At 41.2% G+C, this 19,297-nt stretch overlaps 1 protein-coding gene across 11 annotated transcripts in view; it reads left to right on the top strand.

Moving 5' to 3' along the window:
- Window positions 1-19,036: 19,036 nt before the first annotated feature.
- Window positions 19,037-19,297, top strand: part of LOC139758515 (pancreatic triacylglycerol lipase-like) — a 210,395-nt gene continuing 210,134 nt past the window's right edge. For all 11 annotated transcript variants that reach the window (XM_071680024.1, XM_071680026.1, XM_071680027.1 and 8 more), the window contains exon 1: window positions 19,037-19,194. The gene's annotated coding sequence lies outside the window, so the exon portion shown is untranslated. The remainder of the gene's footprint in view (window positions 19,195-19,297) is intronic.

The following is a 19,297-nucleotide window of genomic DNA, read 5'->3' as shown; positions in this document are numbered from 1 at the left end:
TCCGTGATGAAGATTATTAAGGTGAAATCGTACTTCAGTAGGAGTTCATATTATTTTATTTAACGTAATTTTTCTGTATATGTGGCGCGACATGTTTCGTGGATGACCACAAAAATGCGATGGCAAAACAGTCATGAAAATGATCACTCCATATATCTTGAAAATCCCGTCATTCTTTGCCCCTCTGCTGATTATGCCACACGCAACGTCATGGAATGTCTTGATTGCTAATACTAACACTTTGATTTGTCCCCAGGCAACTTAAAAGTCAATCCTAGCATTAACCAAATCATTATGAAAGAATTAACAAAGCACGATAACAAAACAAAAAATTGTTCAAGACACACCCAATTACCCAGGTCAACCCGCTCCACTTGTGACCTCCCTTAATCACTGTCCCTTTTAACGGTCACTGCCGGTCAACCCAGACAGTTGGCAGGTAGTCTGTACTGGTGGACGATAGACAACAGCATTCAGTTGTGCTCTTGATGAGATTTGAATAACTTTGTTAAGTACTGGCAGGTACCTGATGAGGTAGATTGCCTCCACGAAACATGACGTTCAACATGTATTATGAATAAATTATATATATATATATGTTTTGGTCGAGGTGGTGTGCAAAGTGAGAGGGTTAGGGAAAATGATTTGGTAAACAGAGAAGAGGTAGTAAAAGCTTTGCGGAAGATGAAGGCCGGCAAGGCAGCAGGTTTGGATGGAATTGCAGTGGAATTTATTAAAAAAGGGGGTGACTGTATTGTTGACTGGTTGGTAAGGTTATTTAATGTATGTATGACTCATGGTGAGGTGCCTGAGGATTGGCGGAATGCGTGCATAGTGCCATTGTACAAAGGCAAAGGGGATAAGAGTGAGTGCTCAAATTACAGAGGTATAAGTTTGTTGAGTATTCGTGGTAAATTATATGGGAGGGTATTGATTGAGAGGGTGAAGGCATGTACAGAGCATCAGATTGGGGAAGAGCAGTGTGGTTTCAGAAGTGGTAGAGGATGTGTGAATCAGGTGTTTCCTTTGAAGAATGTATGTGAGAAATACTTAGAAAAGCAAATGGATTTGTATGTAGCATTTATGGATCTGGAGAAGGCATATGATAGAGTTGATAGAGATGCTCTGTGGAAGGTATTAAGAATATATGGTGTGGGAGGCAAGTTGGTAGAAGCAGTGAAAAGTTTTTATCGAGGATGTAAGGCATGTGTACGTGTAGGAAGAAAGGAAAGTGATTGGTTCTCAGTGTATGTAGGTTTGCGGCAGGGGTGTGTGATGCCTCCATGGTTGTTTAATTTGTTTATGGATGGGGTTGTTAGGGAGTTGAATGCAAGAGTTTTGGAAAGAGGGGCAAGTATGAAGTCTGTTGGGGATGAGAGAGCTTGGGAAGTGAGTCAGTTGTTGTTCGCTGATGATACAGCGCTGGTGGCTGATTCATGTGAGAAACTGCAGAAGCTGGTGACTGAGTTTGGTAAAGTGTGTGAAAGAAGAAAGTTAAGAGTAAATGTGAATAAGAGCAAGGTTATTAGGTACAGTAGGGTTGAGGGTCAAGTCAATTGGGAGGTGAGTTTGAATGGAGAAAAACTGGAGGAAGTGAAGTGTTTTAGATATCTGGGAGTGGATCTGGCAGCGGATGGAACCATGGAAGCGGAAGTGGATCATAGGGTGGGGGAGGGGGGCGAAAATTCTGGGAGCCTTGAAGAATGTGTGGAAGTCGAGAACATTATCTCGGAAAGCAAAAATGGGTATGTTTAAAGGAATAGTGGTTCCAACAATGTTGTATGGTTGCGAGGCGTGGGCTATGGATAGAGTTGTGCGCAGGAGGATGGATGTACTGGAAATGAGATGTTTGAGGACAATGTGTGGTGTGAGGTGGTTTGATCGAGTAAGTAACGTAAAGGTAAGAGAGATGTGTGGAAATAAAAAGAGCGTGGTTGAGAGAGCAGAAGAGGGTGTTTTGAAATGGTTTGGGCACATGGAGAGAATGAGTGAGGAAAGATTGACCAAGAGGATATATGTGTCGGAGGTGGAGGGAACGAGGAGAAGAGGGAGACCAAATTGGAGGTGGAAAGATGGAGTGAAAAAGATTTTGTGTGATCGGGGCCTGAACATGCAGGAGGGGGAAAGGAGGGCAAGGAATAGAGTGAATTGGATCGATGTGGTATACCGGGCTTGACGTGCTGTCAGTGGATTGAATCAAGGCATGTGAAGCGTCTGGGGTAAACCATGGAAAGCTGCGTAGGTATGTATATTTGCGTGTGTGGACGTATGTATATACATGTGTATGGGGGGGGTTGGGCCATTTCTTTCGTCTGTTTCCTTCCACTACCTCGCAAACGCGGGAGACAGCGACAAAGTATAAAAAAAAAAAAAAAAAAAAATATTCCATATATATTCGCCATTTCCCACGTTAGCGAGGTAGCGTTAAAAACAATGGACTGAGCCTTAGAGGGTGTTATCCTCATTAGGCCCCTTTCTATGTTCCTTCTTTTGGAAAAATAAAAACTGGAGGGGAGGATTTCCAGCCCCCCTCTCCTCCCCCTTTTAATCGCCTTTTACGACACGCAGGGAATATGTGGGATGTATTCTTTCTCCCATCATCCTATTATTTTTGAGAAAGTTAAATGTACACTGTACAACTGGAGGGTTGGGTTTATTCCCTTCCTCCACTGGATATTCCCCTGAGGTTACATTCTTAGCCTGGCTTCACACCGCGAAGCCACCTAACTTCACCCTGTATTTTGAAGTCCCATATATATATATATATATATATATATATATATATATATATATATATATATATATATATATATATATATATATATATATGGTTGATGAAATTCAAACTAATCAAGTGAAAGAAGACCAAAAAATCCCCCTCCATTTGTTGGTCGCCCGCTCCTCCTCCCCAACCAGCTATCGCCATTCGAGATCCTCAGTTCATGTTTTTGTAATATTGTGAAATTTTACTCGAAGCACAAAAATCCCCGCCCTGAATTTCTATCAGTGTGTCTTCTGACGTGCGTAGCGTCTCAGAACTAAATGACTATTGTATTAACGGAGAGAGAGGGAAAAAAAAAAACCATCTGTGAAACCTGAATTCCTCGGAGGTGACATATTTAAACCCGTGACGCAGGCAGTCCAGCCTGCTGGCTGCGTCACGGGAAGGTAAGCTTAAACTTGATCCCACACGCTATTTCGAATTTTAACGCCAAACTCTCTCACAAGTTAGTGGAAGTGCCATTAAAATATTATTACACGTGTGGCATTTATTATATATATATATATATATATATATATATATATATATATATATATATATATATATATATATATATATATATATATATATATATATATATATATATATAGCCACATAGAATAGCACGTCTATAGTGAGCATAATGTGTAGTTTTGATTCTAATGCAAACACTTTACACCTGTTGTGAGAGGTGTCTCAGCGAGAGGGAGTGAATGGTTTTCAGAAATGTCATGATGTTTTCTACAGTTGTATGCTGTTACCGTGACTGGATCCAGAGCAGATCAAAATGGATGACATTTATCAGCCAGTTTAACAGTAAACTGGAGCCCTTAAAATAAAGGAAAAATACGTTCATCTCAGTTAATCACGTTTGAAGTTGGTATATTTTGCACTAAAGCTTGAAGTTATGAGTTATAATATATGCAAATACTCGTTTTGAATCTATATATCTGCGTATACAGCAGTCATACCACCTTTCAGTTTCCATATGACGAATATCTGTAATTGTCGTTTAATTCGCACTGGACCATGGAATCAGTTTAACTTTATTCCAATAACTGCTTACCGCCCCATTCACTGTGCAGGGATTAGATATGGTAATGACATTGCTGATTCATAACTAAGTTTTACGACGCGTGTAAACATAAAGTGCCTTAACTTCAGTGAATGATCATTATTTATTTATATGTTTATTTATGAGACAACAATGATCTACAGAGTTACACATGGTGAGGGCACTAGGGGCAAAGAAGGGGTGGAACAAAGTATGTGGCCCTCGTGTGTATAGTTTCTGCTGCAGTCTGAGTACATACAATGTAAAGTGTTTCATAGAGTCTGGTGGTCAGTTTGAGTACTGAAACTTTGATGCTGAAGCTGAACAGATTAACTGAAGCATAGTATAAGTCCAGTTTGATGTCTTTTTAATCATAGTTTGACAGCTGACTTTATAAGGGACAATATCATTCCCTAATAAACTTCATAGAATAATCAGAAGCAACGGTGCTATCAGCGTTAATTATAACAACACCATCAATAATAATGATAATCAGATGATAATGTTGATAACAAGATGGAACAACAATATCAGTTCTGCTGCCGCTGCCACTCTTGTAATTATTATAATTTATTATTATTATTATTATTATTATAATTATTATTATTATTATTATTATTATTATTATTATTATTATATTATTATTATTCATCATTATTATTATTATTATTATTATTATTATTATTATTATTATTGTTATTATTAATATTATCACTACTACTACTACTACTGATAATAATAAAAAGAATGAGAAGAAAGATCATGAGAGGCAAGTGTTTTGGGAGCAGCTGAATGAGTGTGTTAGTGGTTTTGATGCACAAGACCGGGTTATAGTGATGGGTGATTTGAATGCAAAGGTGAGTAATGTGGCAGTTGAAGGAATAATTGGTATACATGGGGTGTTCAGTGTTGTAAATGGAAATGGTGAAGAGCTTGTAGATTTATGTGCTGAAAAAAGACTGGTGATTGGGAATACCTGGTTTAAAAAGCGAGATATACATAAGTATACGTATGTAAGTAGGAGAGATGGCCAAAGAGCTTTATTGGATTACGTGTTAATTGCCAGGCGCGCGAAAGAGAGACTTTTGGATGTTAATGTGCTGAGAGGTGCAACTGGAGGGATGTCTGATCATTATTTTGTGGAGGCTAAGGTGAAGATTTGTATGGTTTTTCAGAAAAGAAGAGTGAATGTTGGGGTGAAGAGGGTGGTGAGAGTAAGTGAGCTTGGGAAGGAGACTTGTGTGAGGAAGTACCAGGAGAGACTGAGTACAGAATGAAAAAGGTGAGAACAATGGAAGTAAGGGGAGTAGGGGAGGAATGGGATGTATTTAGGGAATCAGTGATGGATTGCGCAAAAGATGCTTGTGGCATGAGAAGCGTGGGACGTGGGTTGATTAGAAAGGGTAGTGAGTGGTGGGATGAAGAAGTAAGATTATTAGTGAAAGAGAAGAGAGAGGCATTTGGACCATTTTTGCAGGGAAAAAATGCAATTGAGTGGGAGATGTATAAAAGAAAGAGACAGGAGGTCAAGAGAAAGGTGCAAGAGGTGAAAAAGAGGGCAAATGAGAGTTGGGGTGAGAGAGTATCATTAAATTTTAGGGAGAATAAAAAGATGTTCTGGAAGGAGGTAAATAAAGTGCGTAAGACAAGGGAGCAAATGGGAACTTCAGTGAAGGGCGCTAATGGGGAGGTGATAACAAGTAGTGATGATGTGAGAAGGAGATGGAGTGAGTATTTTGAAGGTTTGTTGAATGTGTTTGATGATAGAGTGGCAGATATAGGGTGTTTTGGTCGAGGTTGTGTGCAAAGTGAGAGGGTTAGGGAAAATGATTTGGTAAACAGAGAAGAGGTAGTAAAAGCTTTGCGGAAGATGAAAGCCGGCAAGGCAGCAGGTTTGGATGGTATTGATGTGGAATCTATTAAAAAAGGGGGTGAGTGTATTGTTGACTGGTTGGTAAGGTTATTTAATGTATGTGTGACACATGGTGAGGTGCCTGAGGATTGGCGGAATGCGTGCATAGTGCCATTGTACAAAGGCAAAGGGGATAAGAGTGAGTGCTCAAATTACAGAGGTATAAGTTTGTTGAGTATTCGTGGTAAATTATATGGGAGGGTATTGATTGAGAGGGTGAAGGCATGTACAGAGCACCAGATTGGGGAAGAGCAGTGTGGTTTCAGAAGTGGTAGAGGATGTGTGGATCAGGTGTTTGCTTTGAAAAATGTATGTGAGAAATACTTAGAAAAGCAAATGGATTTGTATGTAGCATTTATGGATCTGGAGAAGGCATATGATAGAGTTGATAGAGATGCTCTGTGGAAGGTATTAAGAATATATGGTGTGGGAGGCGAGTTGTTAGAAGCAGTGAAAAGTTTTTATCGAGGATGTAGGGCATGTGTACGTGTAGGAAGAGAGGAAAGTGATTGGTTCTCAGTGAATGTAGGTTTTTGGCAGGGGTGTGTGATGTCTCCATGGTTGTTTAATTTGTTTATGGATGGGGTTGTTAGGGAGGTGAATGCAAGAGTTTTGGAAAGAGGGGCAAGTATGAAGTCTGTTGTGGATGAGAGAGCTTGGGAAGTGAGTCAGTTGTTGTTCGCTGATGATACAGCGCTGGTGGCTGATTCATGTGAGAAACTGCAGAAGCTGGTGACTGAGTTTGGTAAAGTGTGTGAAAGAAGAAAGTTAAGAGTAAATGTGAATAAGAGCAAGTTTATTAGGTACAGTAGGGTTGAGGGTCAAGTCAGTTGGGAGGTAAGTTTGAATGGAGAAAAACTGGAGGAAGTAAAGTGTTTTAGATATCTGGGAGTGGATCTGTCAGCGGATGGAACCATGGAAGCGGAAGTGAATCATAGGGTGGGGGAGGGGGCGAAAATCCTGGGAGCCTTGAAGAATGTGTGGAAGTCGAGAACATTATCTCGGAAAGCAAAAATGGGTATGTTTGAAGGAATAGTGGTTCCAACAATGTTGTATGGTTGCGAGGCGTGGGCTATGGATAGAGTTGTGCGCAGGAGGGTGGATATGCTGGAAATGAGATGTTTGAGGACAGTGTGTGGTGTGAGGTGGTTTGATCGAGTAAGTAATGTAAGGGTAAAAGAGATGTGTGGAAATAAAAAGAGCGTGGTTGAGAGAGCAGAAGAGGGTGTTTTGAAATGGTTTGGGCACATGGAGAGAATGAGTTAGGAAAGATTGACTAAGAGGATATATGTGTCGGAGGTGTAGGGAACGAGGAGAAGTGGGAGACCAAATTGGAGGTGGAAAGATGGAGTGAAAAAGATTTTGTGTGATCGGGGCCTGAACATGCAGGAGGGTGAAAGGCGGGCAAGGAATAGAGTGAATTGGAGCGATGTGGTATACCGGGGTTGACGTGCTGTCAGTGGATTGAATCAGGGCATGTGAAGCGTCTGGGGTAAACCATGGAAAGTTGTGTGGGGCCTGGATGTGGAAAGGGAGCTGTGGTTTCGGGCATTATTGCATGACAGCTAGAGACTGAGTGTGAACGAATGTGGCCTTTGTTGTCTTTTCCTAGCGCTACCTCGCACACATGAGGGGGGAGGGGGATGGTATTCCATGTGTGGCGAGGTGGCGATGGGAATGAATAAAGGCAGACAGTGTGAATTGTGTGCATGTGTATATATGTATCTGTCTGTGTGTGTATATATATGTGTACATTGAGATGTATAGGTATGTATATTTGCGTGTGTGGACGTGTATGTATATACATGTGTATGGGGGTGGGTTGGGCCATTTCTTTCGTCTGTTTCCTTGCGCTACCTCGCAAACGCGGGAGACAGCGACAAAGCAAAATAAAATAAATAAATAAATAAATAAATAAATAGATGATAATAATAGTAATAATAATAATAATAGTAGTAGTAGTAGTAGTAATAATAATAATAATAATAATAATAATAATAATAATAATTTTTTTTTTTTTTTTTTATACTTTGTCGCTGTCTCCCGCGTTTGCGAGGTAGCGCAAGGAAACAGACGAAAGAAATGGCCCAACCCCCCCCCCCCCCATACACATGTACATACACACGTCCACACACGCAAATATACATACCTACACAGCTTTCCATGGTTTACCCCAGACGCTTCACATGCCTTGATTCACTCCACTGACAGCACGTCAACCCCTGTATACCACATCGCTCCAATTCACTCTATTCCTTGCCCTCCTTTCACCCTCCTGCATGTTCAGGCCCCGATCACACAAAATCTTTTTCACTCCATCTTTCCACCTCCAATTTGGTCTCCCTCTTCTCCTCGTTCCCTCCACCTCCGACACATATATCCTCTTGGTCAATCTTTCCTCACTCATTCTCTCCATGTGCCCAAACCATTTCAAAACACCCTCTTCTGCTCTCTCAACCACGCTCTTTTTATTTCCACACATCTCTCTTACCCTTACGTTACTTACTCGATCAAACCACCTCACACCACACATTGTCCTCAAACATCTCATTTCCAGCACATCCATCCTCCTGCGCACAACTCTATCCATAGCCCACGCCTCGCAACCATACAACATTGTTGGAACCACTATTCCTTCAAACATACCCATTTTTGCTTTCCGAGATAATGTTCTCGACTTCCACACATTTTTCAAGGCTCCCAAAATTTTCGCCCCCTCCCCCACCCTATGATCCACTTCCGCTTCCATGGTTCCATCCGCTGACAGATCCACTCCCAGATATCTAAAACACTTCACTTCCTCCAGTTTTTCTCCCATTCAAACTCACCTCCCAATTGACTTGACCCTCAACCCTACTGTACCTAATAACCTTGCTCTTATTCACATTTACTCTTAACTTTCTTCTTCCACACACTTTACCAAACTCAGTCACCAGCTTCTGCAGTTTCTCACATGAATCAGCCACCAGCGCTGTATCATCAGCGAACAACAACTGACTCACTTCCCAAGCTCTCTCATCCCCAACAGACTTCATACTTGCCCCTCTTTCCAGGACTCTTGCATTTACCTCCCTAACAACCCCATCCATAAACAAATTAAACAACCATGGAGACATCACACACCCCTGCCGCAAACCTACATTCACTGAGAACCAATCACTTTCCTCTCTTCCTACACGTACACATGCCTTACATCCTCGATAAAAACTTTTCACTGCTTCTAACAACTTGCCTCCCACACCATATATTCTTAATACCTTCCACAGAGCATCTCTATCAACTCTATCATATGCCTTCTCCAGATCCATAAATGCTACATACAAATCCATTTGCTTTTCTAAGTATTTCTCACATACATTCTTCAAAGCAAACACCTGATCCACACATCCTCTACCACTTCTGAAACCGCACTGTTTCTTCCCCAATCTGATGCTCTGTACATCCCTTCACCCTCTCATCAATACCCTCCCATATAATTTACCAGGAATACTCAACAAACTTATACCTCTGTAATTTGAGCACTCACTCTTATCCCCTTTGCCTTTGTACAATGGCACTATGCAGCATTCCGCCAATCCTCAGGCACCTCACCATGAGTCATACATACATTAAATAACCTTACCAACCAGTCAACAATACAGTCCCCCCCCTTTTTTTAATAAATTCCACTGCAATACCATCCAAACCTGCTCCCTTGCCGGTTCATCTTCCGCAAAGCTTTTACTACCTCTTCTCTGTTTACCAAAAATTTTTCCCCTAACCCTCTCACTTTGCACACCACCTCGACCAAAACCCTATATCTGCCACTCTGTCATCAGACACATTTCAACAAACCTTCAAAATACTCTTTCCCATCTCCTTCTCAAAATCACCACTATTGTTATCCCCCTCCCCATTTACGCCCTTCACTGAAGTTCCCATTTGGCTCCCTTGTCTTACGCACCCTATTTACCTTTCCCTTTCCCGAACATCTTTTTATTCTCCCTAAAATTTACTGATAGTCTCCACCCCAACCTCTTTGCCCTTTTTTTTACCTCTTGCCCTTTCTCTTTACCTCCTGTCTCTTTCTTTTATACTTCTCCACTCAGTTGCATTTTTTCCCTGCAAAAATGTCCAAATGCCTTCTTCTCTTTTATTACTTTACTTTTCTCCACCCCTCATACCCTTTTAAACAGCCCCCTCCCCTTTCTCATGCCACAAGCATTTTTGCGCAATCCCTCATGATTCCCTAAATACTCCCTTCCCTCCCCACTCCCCCACCTCCCCTGTTCATAATTAATAATTTAAAAATTGTCAATCATGCTCCTAGCTGCCTGAATCATACAGCGAGACTAGAGCACCTTGTCCCAAACCCTGCCTTAAGACTTCACCATGGTTTCCCGACCGCCCTTTAAATACCTTTTCGGCGTTGACAGTGCGTCGTCCCCTGTATTACCAAAGTTCCCGTTTTTCCCATCCTTTCGCGTTTCGTTCCTCATGCATATTTAGGCCTCGGTCTTCAAAAACACGTTCACTCCATCCCTTTCACCCCTTTTCCTTTGGGTCCCCTTTTCCCTTTTCCCCGGAATGTACTGAGTATATTTTGTAGTCTCCTTTTCACCCATTCTCTCCGTAGTCCAGATCATTTCAGTACATCACTTCAGCTCTCATAAAAACTTAAATGCCACGCCTCTCTTGCCCTATATTTCTGACCGGGTTTAACATCCTCACCTACACATTTTTTCCCCACATTTTCAAATTTAAAGTCCGAGAAATTTTGACGTGTGCGGTCAGTGTGGACGTTCCCTGATTTTTGAAAATTCAATCTGATAAGCCTGCTGAATATTTTTCCCTACATTGTTCGAACTGCCTTCATCCTTTGTCACCCCTCGCTAGAAAGAAATGGCAACCCCCTTTCCCCCCCCCACCCCCCCGCGCGCGCGCGCGCGAGGTAGCGCTAGGAAAAAAACAAAAAAAGGCCACATTCGTTCACTCCGCTCTAGCCCGTCATTAATAATGCACCCAAACCCCAGCTCCCTTTCCACATTCAGGCCCACAGAACTTTTCCCTGGTTCATTCCATTGACAGAAAAGTCGACCCCGTTTTATGACATTACCCCCATTTACATATTGTTGGACCCCCCGCCTCGAAAAACCATCCGACAACACTACAGTACCGTCAAACAAAGCCATATTTACTTTTAAAGACAGTGACTTCCCACCTTCCCCAGTGCCCCAAGGACCTTCACATTCCTCACACCCATGTACAGCTCCGGGTTTCCCATTGGCGATCGCGGGGCTGTTCATTCGGGGCCCCCCAAAACCTTTCCGTTTCCTCTGTTCTTATTTCTTTGCTGTTTAAAACGTAATAACCTTATGTTTATTCACATAATTAAATATAGTTGTACTTAGTCTTTACCTAAAAATCACTCAATATTGGACTAGTAATGGGTTAAAAGTTGAAAATGGGGGAAAGTCATTCGCGTGCATGTGCAGAGCGAAGTTAGTTTTAACAATTTTATTGAAGGGACAAATATACTTTGTTCGCTGGTACGAGATGTTGAATCGATGTCAAAAACATATTTACCATTTTAAAGTATATGCATCATTAAGGGTACTTTTTATATTTACATAATGAAAAAGAGGAAGACTATGCTACCTTAATATTCTACATCTGAAATTTCTACCATTATGCTAATAAGTTTCAGAATAAAGTGGGCGAGGGATTTTATCCTGTGTGACGAAATCATGACGTCTTCCTTGTTGGAGCCATGTTGTTCTAAGAAAGAACAGGAAGGCGAGTGCCCTTGCCTGTGAGATAAGACTGTGGTGCATCTGACATCAGCGCCATCTGTTGGCATATCTATGTAACTTACAGCATTGGAGGTATTTAAATCCGTAATTCTTTCCCTCTGACATGAAAAATCATCTTGGCGCATTTTTACAATATTATATATATATTTATAATATATATAATATATATATATTATATATTATATAATATATATATATATATATATATATTTTTTTTTTTTTTTTTTTTTTTCTTTTTTGCTTTGTCGCTGTCTCCCGGCGTTTGCGAGGTAGCGCAAGGAAACAGACGAAAGAATGGCCAACCTCCCCCATACAAATGTATCTACATACGTCCACACACGCAAATATTACATAACCTACACAGCTTTCCATGGTTTTACCCCGGACGCTGCACATGCCCTGATTCAATCCACTGGACAGCCGTCAACCCCGGTATACCACATCGATCCAATTCACTCTATTCCTTGCTCCTTTCACCCCTCCTGCCATGTCAGGCCCCGATCACACAAAATCTTTTTTCACTCCTTCTTTCACCTCCAATTTGGTTCTCTCTTATCCTCGTTCCTCCCACCTCGACACATATATCCTCTTGGTCAATCTTTCCTCACTCATTCTCTCCATGTGCCCAAACCATTTCAAAACACCCTCTTCTGCTCTCTCAACCACGCTCTTTTTATTTCCACACATCTCTCTTACCCTTACGTTACTTACTCGATCAAACCACCTCACACCACACATTGTCCTCAAACATCTCATTTCCAGCACATCCATCCTCCTGCGCACAACTCTATCCATAGCCCACGCCTCGCAACCATACAACATTGTTGGAACCACTATTCCTTTAAACATACCCATTTTTGCTTTCCGAGATAATGTTCTCGACTTCCACACATTTTTCAAGGCTCCCAAAATTTTCGCCCCCTCCCCCACCCTATGATCCACTTCCGCTTCCATGGTTCCATCCGCTGACAGATCCACTCCCAGATATCTAAAACACTTCACTTCCTCCAGCCTCTCACCATTCAAACTCACCTCCCAATTGACTTGACCCTCAACCCTACTGTACCTAATAACCTTGCTCTTATTCACATTTACTCTTAACTTTCTTCTTCCACACACTTTCCCAAACTCAGTCACCAGCTTCTGCAGTTTCTCACATGAATCAGCCACCAGCGCTGTATCATCAGCGAACAACAACTGACTCACTTCCCAAGCTCTCTCATCCCCAACAGACTTCATACTTGCCCCTCTTTCCAGGACTCTTGCATTTACCTCCCTAACAACCCCATCCATAAACAAATTAAACAACCATGGAGACATCACACACCCCTGCCGCAAACCTACATTCACTGAGAACCAATCACTTTCCTCTCTTCCTACACGTACACATGCCTTACATCCTCGATAAAAACTTTTCACTGCTTCTAACAACTTGCCTCCCACACCATATATTCTTAATACCTTCCACAGAGCATCTCTATCAACTCTATCATATGCCTTCTCCAGATCCATAAATGCTACATACAAATCCATTTGCTTTTCTAAGTATTTCTCACATACATTCTTCAAAGCAAACACCTGATCCACACATCCTCTACCACTTCTGAAACCGCACTGCTCTTCCCCAATCTGATGCTCTGTACATGCCTTCACCCTCTCAATCAATACCCTCCCATATAATTTACCAGGAATACTCAACAAACTTATACCTCTGTAATTTGAGCACTCACTCTTATCCCCTTTGCCTTTGTACAATGGCACTATGCACGCATTCCGCCAATCCTCAGGCACCTCACCATGAGTCATACATACATTAAATAACCTTACCAACCAGTCAACAATACAGTCACCCCCTTTTTTAATAAATTCCACTGCAATACCATCCAAACCTGCTGCCTTGCCGGCTTTCATCTTCCGCAAAGCTTTTACTACCTCTTCTCTGTTTACCAAATAATTTTCCCTAACCCTCTCACTTTGCACACCACCTCGACCAAAACACCCTATATCTGCCACTCTGTCATCAGACACATTCAACAAACCTTCAAAATACTCATTCCATCTCCTTCTCACATCACCACTACTTGTTATCACCTCCCCATTTACGCCCTTCACTGAAGTTCCCATTTGCTCCCTTGTCTTACGCACCCTATTTACCTCCTTCCAGAACATCTTTTTATTCTCCCTAAAATTTACTGATAGTCTCTCACCCCAACTCTCATTTGCCCTTTTTTTCACCTCTTGCACCTTTCTCTTGACCTCCTGTCTCTTTCTTTTATACTTCTCCCACTCAGTTGCATTTTTTCCCTGCAAAAATCGTCCAAATGCCTCTCTCTTCTCTTTCACTAATACTCTTACTTCTTCATCCCACCACTCACTACCCTTTCTAAACAGCCCACCTCCCACTCTTCTCATGCCACAAGCATCTTTTGCGCAATCCATCACTGATTCCCTAAATACATCCCATTCCTCCCCCACTCCCCTTACCTCCACTGTTCTATAATAATAATAATAATAATAATTGTCAATCATGCTCCCTAGCTGCCATGTACATCATACAGCGAGACTAGAGCACCTTGTCCACAACCATGCCTTACAGACTTCACCATGGTTTCCCGTACCGCCTTAATATATCCTTTTCAGGACGTTGACAGTGCGTCGTCCCCTGTATTACACATGTTCCAGTTTGTCCTATCCCTTGCGCGTTTCGTTCCCTCATGCATATTCAGGTCCTCGAGTCTTCAAAGCATCGTTCACTCCATCCTTTCACCTCTTCCTTGGGTCCCCCTTTTCCTTGCTCCCTGTGACATGTACTGACGTATACTTTCGTAGTCATCCTTTTCACCCATTCTCTCCGTATGTCCAGATCATTTCAGCACATCCACTTCAGCTCTCATATATACTCTAAATGCCACGCCTCTCTTGCCCTATCATTTCTGACTCGGTTAACCATCCTCACGCTACACATTGTCCTCACATTTTCAAATTTAAAGTACACGAGAAATTTTGACGTGTGCGCGTCAGTGTGGACGTCTCCAGTGATTCTTGAAAATTCAATCGTGATGAAGCCTGCTGAATATTGTTCCATACATTGTTCGAACTGCCTTCATCCATTCTCGTCACCACCTCGCTAGAAATGAAATGGCACCCCTTCCCCCCCCCACCCCCGCGCGCGCGCGCGCGCGAGGTAGCGCTAGGAAAAGACAACAAAGGCCACATTCGTTCACACTCAGTCTCTAGCTGTCATGTAATAATGCACCGAAACCACAGCTCCCTTTCCACATTCAGGCCCCACAGAACTTTCCATGGTTCATTCCATTGACAGAACGTCGACCCTGTTATATGACATTACCCTATTTACATATTCGTCTGAGACCCACGCCTCGCATCCATACCATACCGACAACACTACAGTACCGTCAAACAAAGCCATATTTACTTTTAAAGACAGTGACTTCCCACACATTCCTCAGTGCGTCCAAGACCTTCACATTCCTCACCAGCCATGTACAGCTCCCATGGTTCCATTCGGCGATCGCTGGCATGTTCACTTCAGGGCCCCCAAAACCTTCCGTTTCCTCCATGTTCTCTATTTCTTTGCTGTTAAACGTAATAACCTTATGTTTATTCACATAATCCTAACTATAGTTGTACTCTAGTCTGTTACCTGCAAATCACATCAATATATTGGACTAGTAAATAGGTTAAATGTTGCAAAATGTGGGAAAGCTCATTCGCGTGCATGTGCAGAGCGAAGTTAGTTTAACAATTTTATTGAAGGGACAAATATACTTTGTTCGCTGGTACGAGATGTTAATCGATGTTCAAAACATATTTACCCATTTTAAAGTATACTGCATCATTAAGGGTACATTTTATATTTACATAATGAAATAGATGGAAGACTATGCTACCTTAATATTCTACATCTGAAATTCTACCATATATGCTAATAAGTTCTCAGAATAAAGTGGGCGAGGTGTGTGACGAAATCATGACGTCATTCCTTGTTGATATCCATGTTGTTCTAAGCAAGACAGGAAGGCGAGTGCCCTTGCCTGAGCATAAGATGTGGTGTCTGACATCAGCGCCATCTGTTGGCATTCAATGTAACTTACAGCATTGGAGAGTATTTAAATCCCGTAATTCTTTCCCCTCTGACATTAAAATCCATCTTGGCGCATTTTTACAATATATATATATATATATATATATATATATATATATATATATATATATATATATATATATATATATATATATATTTTTTTTTTTTTTTTTTCTTTTTTTGCTTTGTCGCTGTCTCCCGCGTTTGCGAGGTAGCGCAAGGAAACAGACGAAAGAAATGGCCCAACCCACCCCCATACACATGTATATACATACGTCCACACACGCAAATATACATACCTACACAGCTTTCCATGGTTTACCCCAGACGCTTCACATGCCCTGATTCAATCCACTGACAGCACGTCAACCCCGGTATACCACATCGATCCAATTCACTCTATTCCTTGCCCTCCTTTCACCCTCCTGCATGTTCAGGCCCCGATCACACAAAATCTTTTTCACTCCATCTTTCCACCTCCAATTTGGTCTCTCACTTCTCCTCGTTCCCTCCACCTCCGACACATATATCCTCTTGGTCAATCTTTCCTCACTCATTCTCTCCATGTGCCCAAACCATTTCAAAGCACCCTCTTCTGCTCTCTCAACCACGCTCTTTTTATTTCCACACATCTCTCTTACCCTTACGTTACTTACTCGATCAAACCACCTCACACTACACATTGTCCTCAAACATCTCATTTCCAGCACATCCATCCTCCTGTGCACAACTTTATCCATAGTCCACGCCTCGCAACCATACAACATTGTTGGAACCACTATTCCTTCAAACATACCCATTTTTGCTTTCCGAGATAATGTTCTCGACTTCCACACATTCTTCAAGGCTCCCAGGATTTTCGCCCCCTCCCCCACCCTATGATCCACTTCCGCTTCCATGGTTCCATCCGCTGCCAGATCCACTCCCAGATATCTAAAACACTTTACTTCCTCCAGTTTTTCTCCATTCAAACTTACCTCCCAATTGACTTGACCCTCAACCCTACTGTACCTAATAACCTTGCTCTTATTCACATTTACTCTTAACTTTCTTCTTTCACACACTTTACCAAACTCAATCACCAGCTTCTGCAGTTTCTCACATGAATCAGCCACCAGCGCTGTATTATCAGCGGACAACAACTGACTCACTTCCCAAGCTCTCTCATCCCCAACAGACTTCATACTTGCCCCTCTTTCCAAAATCTTGCATTCACCTCCCTAACAACCCCATCCATAAACAAATTAAACAACCATGGAGACATCACACACCCCTGCCAAAAACCTACATTCACTGAGAACCAATCACTTTCCTCTCTTCCTACACGTACACATGCCTTACATCCTCGATAAAAACTTTTCACTGCTTCTAACAACTTGCCTCCCACACCATATATTCTTAATACCGTCCACAGAGCATCTCTATCAACTCTATCATATGCCTTCTCCAGATCCAAAATGCTACTACAAATCCATTTGCTTTTCTAAGTATTTCTCACATACATTTTTCAAAGCAAACACCTGATCCACACATCCTCTACCACTTCTGAAACCGCACTGCTCTTCCCCAGTCTGATGCTCTGTACATGCCTTCACCCTCTCAATCAATACCCTCCCATATAATTTACCAGGAATACTCAACAAACTTATACCTCTGTAATTTGAGCACTCACTCTTATCCCCTTTACCTTTGTACAATGGCACTATGCACGCATTCCGCCAATCCTCAGGCACCTCACCATGAGTCATACATACATTAAATAACCTTACCAACCAGTCAATAATACAGTCACCCCATTTTTTAATAAATTCCACTGCAGTACCATCCAAACCTGCTGCCTTGCCGGCTTTCATCTTCCGCAAAGCTTTTACTACCTCTTCTCTGTTTACCAAATCATTTTCCCTAACCCTCTCACTTTGCACACCACCTCGACCAAAACACCCTATATCTATCTATCTATCTATCTATCTATCTATCTATCTATCTATCTATTATCTATATATATATATATATATATATATATATATATATATATATATATATATATATATATATATGATTAATTGTACAAAAAATGCATTTTTACGCATATCTTAGGATACAAAAATCATTAAACTCTATTACCATTATCATTATTGTTATTATTATTGTTATTATTATTATAAAAAGACCTCAGTTTCACTCATGTACTGAACTGTTTTTGCTCACCAGTAATCTACTACATATATCTTAGGATAGATTTTTTTGTAGTATGTTTAACTATTACAATTATAAGTTATTAATTGCTTACAAAGACCTCGATTTCAGTCATTCACTGTATTATATTTTCTTTAACACCTTGACACCTCATTAGTCATGCAGTGAGATTCACCTGTTCTTAAATGCAGTGCAGTGAAATCAAGCATTAATGCATGAACTATGTTATATTACATAAGAAGAAAAGCGGGACAAACTCTCACACAGACACAAAAACACTAAAAATCATGTTCCAAATATGCATAAAATTACTGAATTCCATGCAACAGACACTTGATCAGTGTGACTGAGGCCACACAACTAAGGCTGCTTGCTATTTACCAAACTAAGTCACATTTACCATGTGAACAAGAAAGTATCAAGATCCCTAGTAATCACATGTTGATAGTTGAAAATTAGGTTCCTCACAGAAAGAAAATATAAAGCCATTTAGAGTGAAGCAGAGACAGCAATAGCCATGCAGGTAATAAAGAGTAAAATCATCATAGGATAGAATTATATAATCTCTGATGCAGTACATGTTAGTCAAACTGAAAAATAAGGATAAAAAAATTCATACTTCTGCTGCCATGTACTTTACTCCTTTCTATTAAAAGTTTTAGCCAATAGATAAGGGAATTTAGATTAGTCATTGTTTTATTAGGTTGAGGTAAGCTTTATTAGATTAGAATTGGTTAGGTTGATTTAAATTTTCGAGTGATTTTTCTATGATGTTCGTTCCATGCTGATTTTAAATTTCCTTCCATCTCAGGTAAATATGAAACACTGCTGTGCTTATTTTATCTATTCAGTAGCACTTCAAAAAATTTGTGACATCTATTGATATGGAATTTTCTTTAGTATCTTTTTTGAACTGCTTAAGAATGCATTAATAGGTAAACCTCTGCCACGTCAACTGTATTATCAGTCATTACATTTTCTCTGCCATTTATGCATGGATATAACACTACGAGATGCTTCCCTTTCTTTCTTCCGCGGGAATCTATGAAATACATCCTCTGGGTGTGTTTCTTACATGCATACAACACACGGATGACTTCCTCCCCATCATTTTGAGTTTGATTTTTGATTTTGAGCGACGCGCCTCACAGGCCAGAGTGATGAGCGCCGCCGGTGGTGCCGCCTGGCGGCCGCCCGACACAACACTTGTGTTATTGTTTACAAACTTCTCCCAGACAGTGGACACCCGCTTTCTTATCTCGCTAATCAAGGTCTTTGGCATTAGGTGTATATGTGTTGCGTCGACCAATCTGGCTGTCATCCTCTAGGAATTTACATAATTGCGCCCTTTTCCTCATGTCATGAGGATTGCAGGTAATTAGCTTAACGAACGTCGAATTAGGATTAGTAATTTTGTTGACAATGCCGAGGAAGGAAGGGAAACGAGGGAGAAATTGTGGAGCTGTGGAAGGTGATG

The sequence above is a fragment of the Panulirus ornatus genome, chromosome 30 (genome assembly GCF_036320965.1).
Source record: "Panulirus ornatus isolate Po-2019 chromosome 30, ASM3632096v1, whole genome shotgun sequence".
Taxonomy (NCBI): Eukaryota; Metazoa; Arthropoda; class Malacostraca; order Decapoda; family Palinuridae; genus Panulirus; species Panulirus ornatus.
Note: the sequence above shows the minus strand (reverse complement) of the source record. Positions and strands in the feature narration are given on the sequence as shown.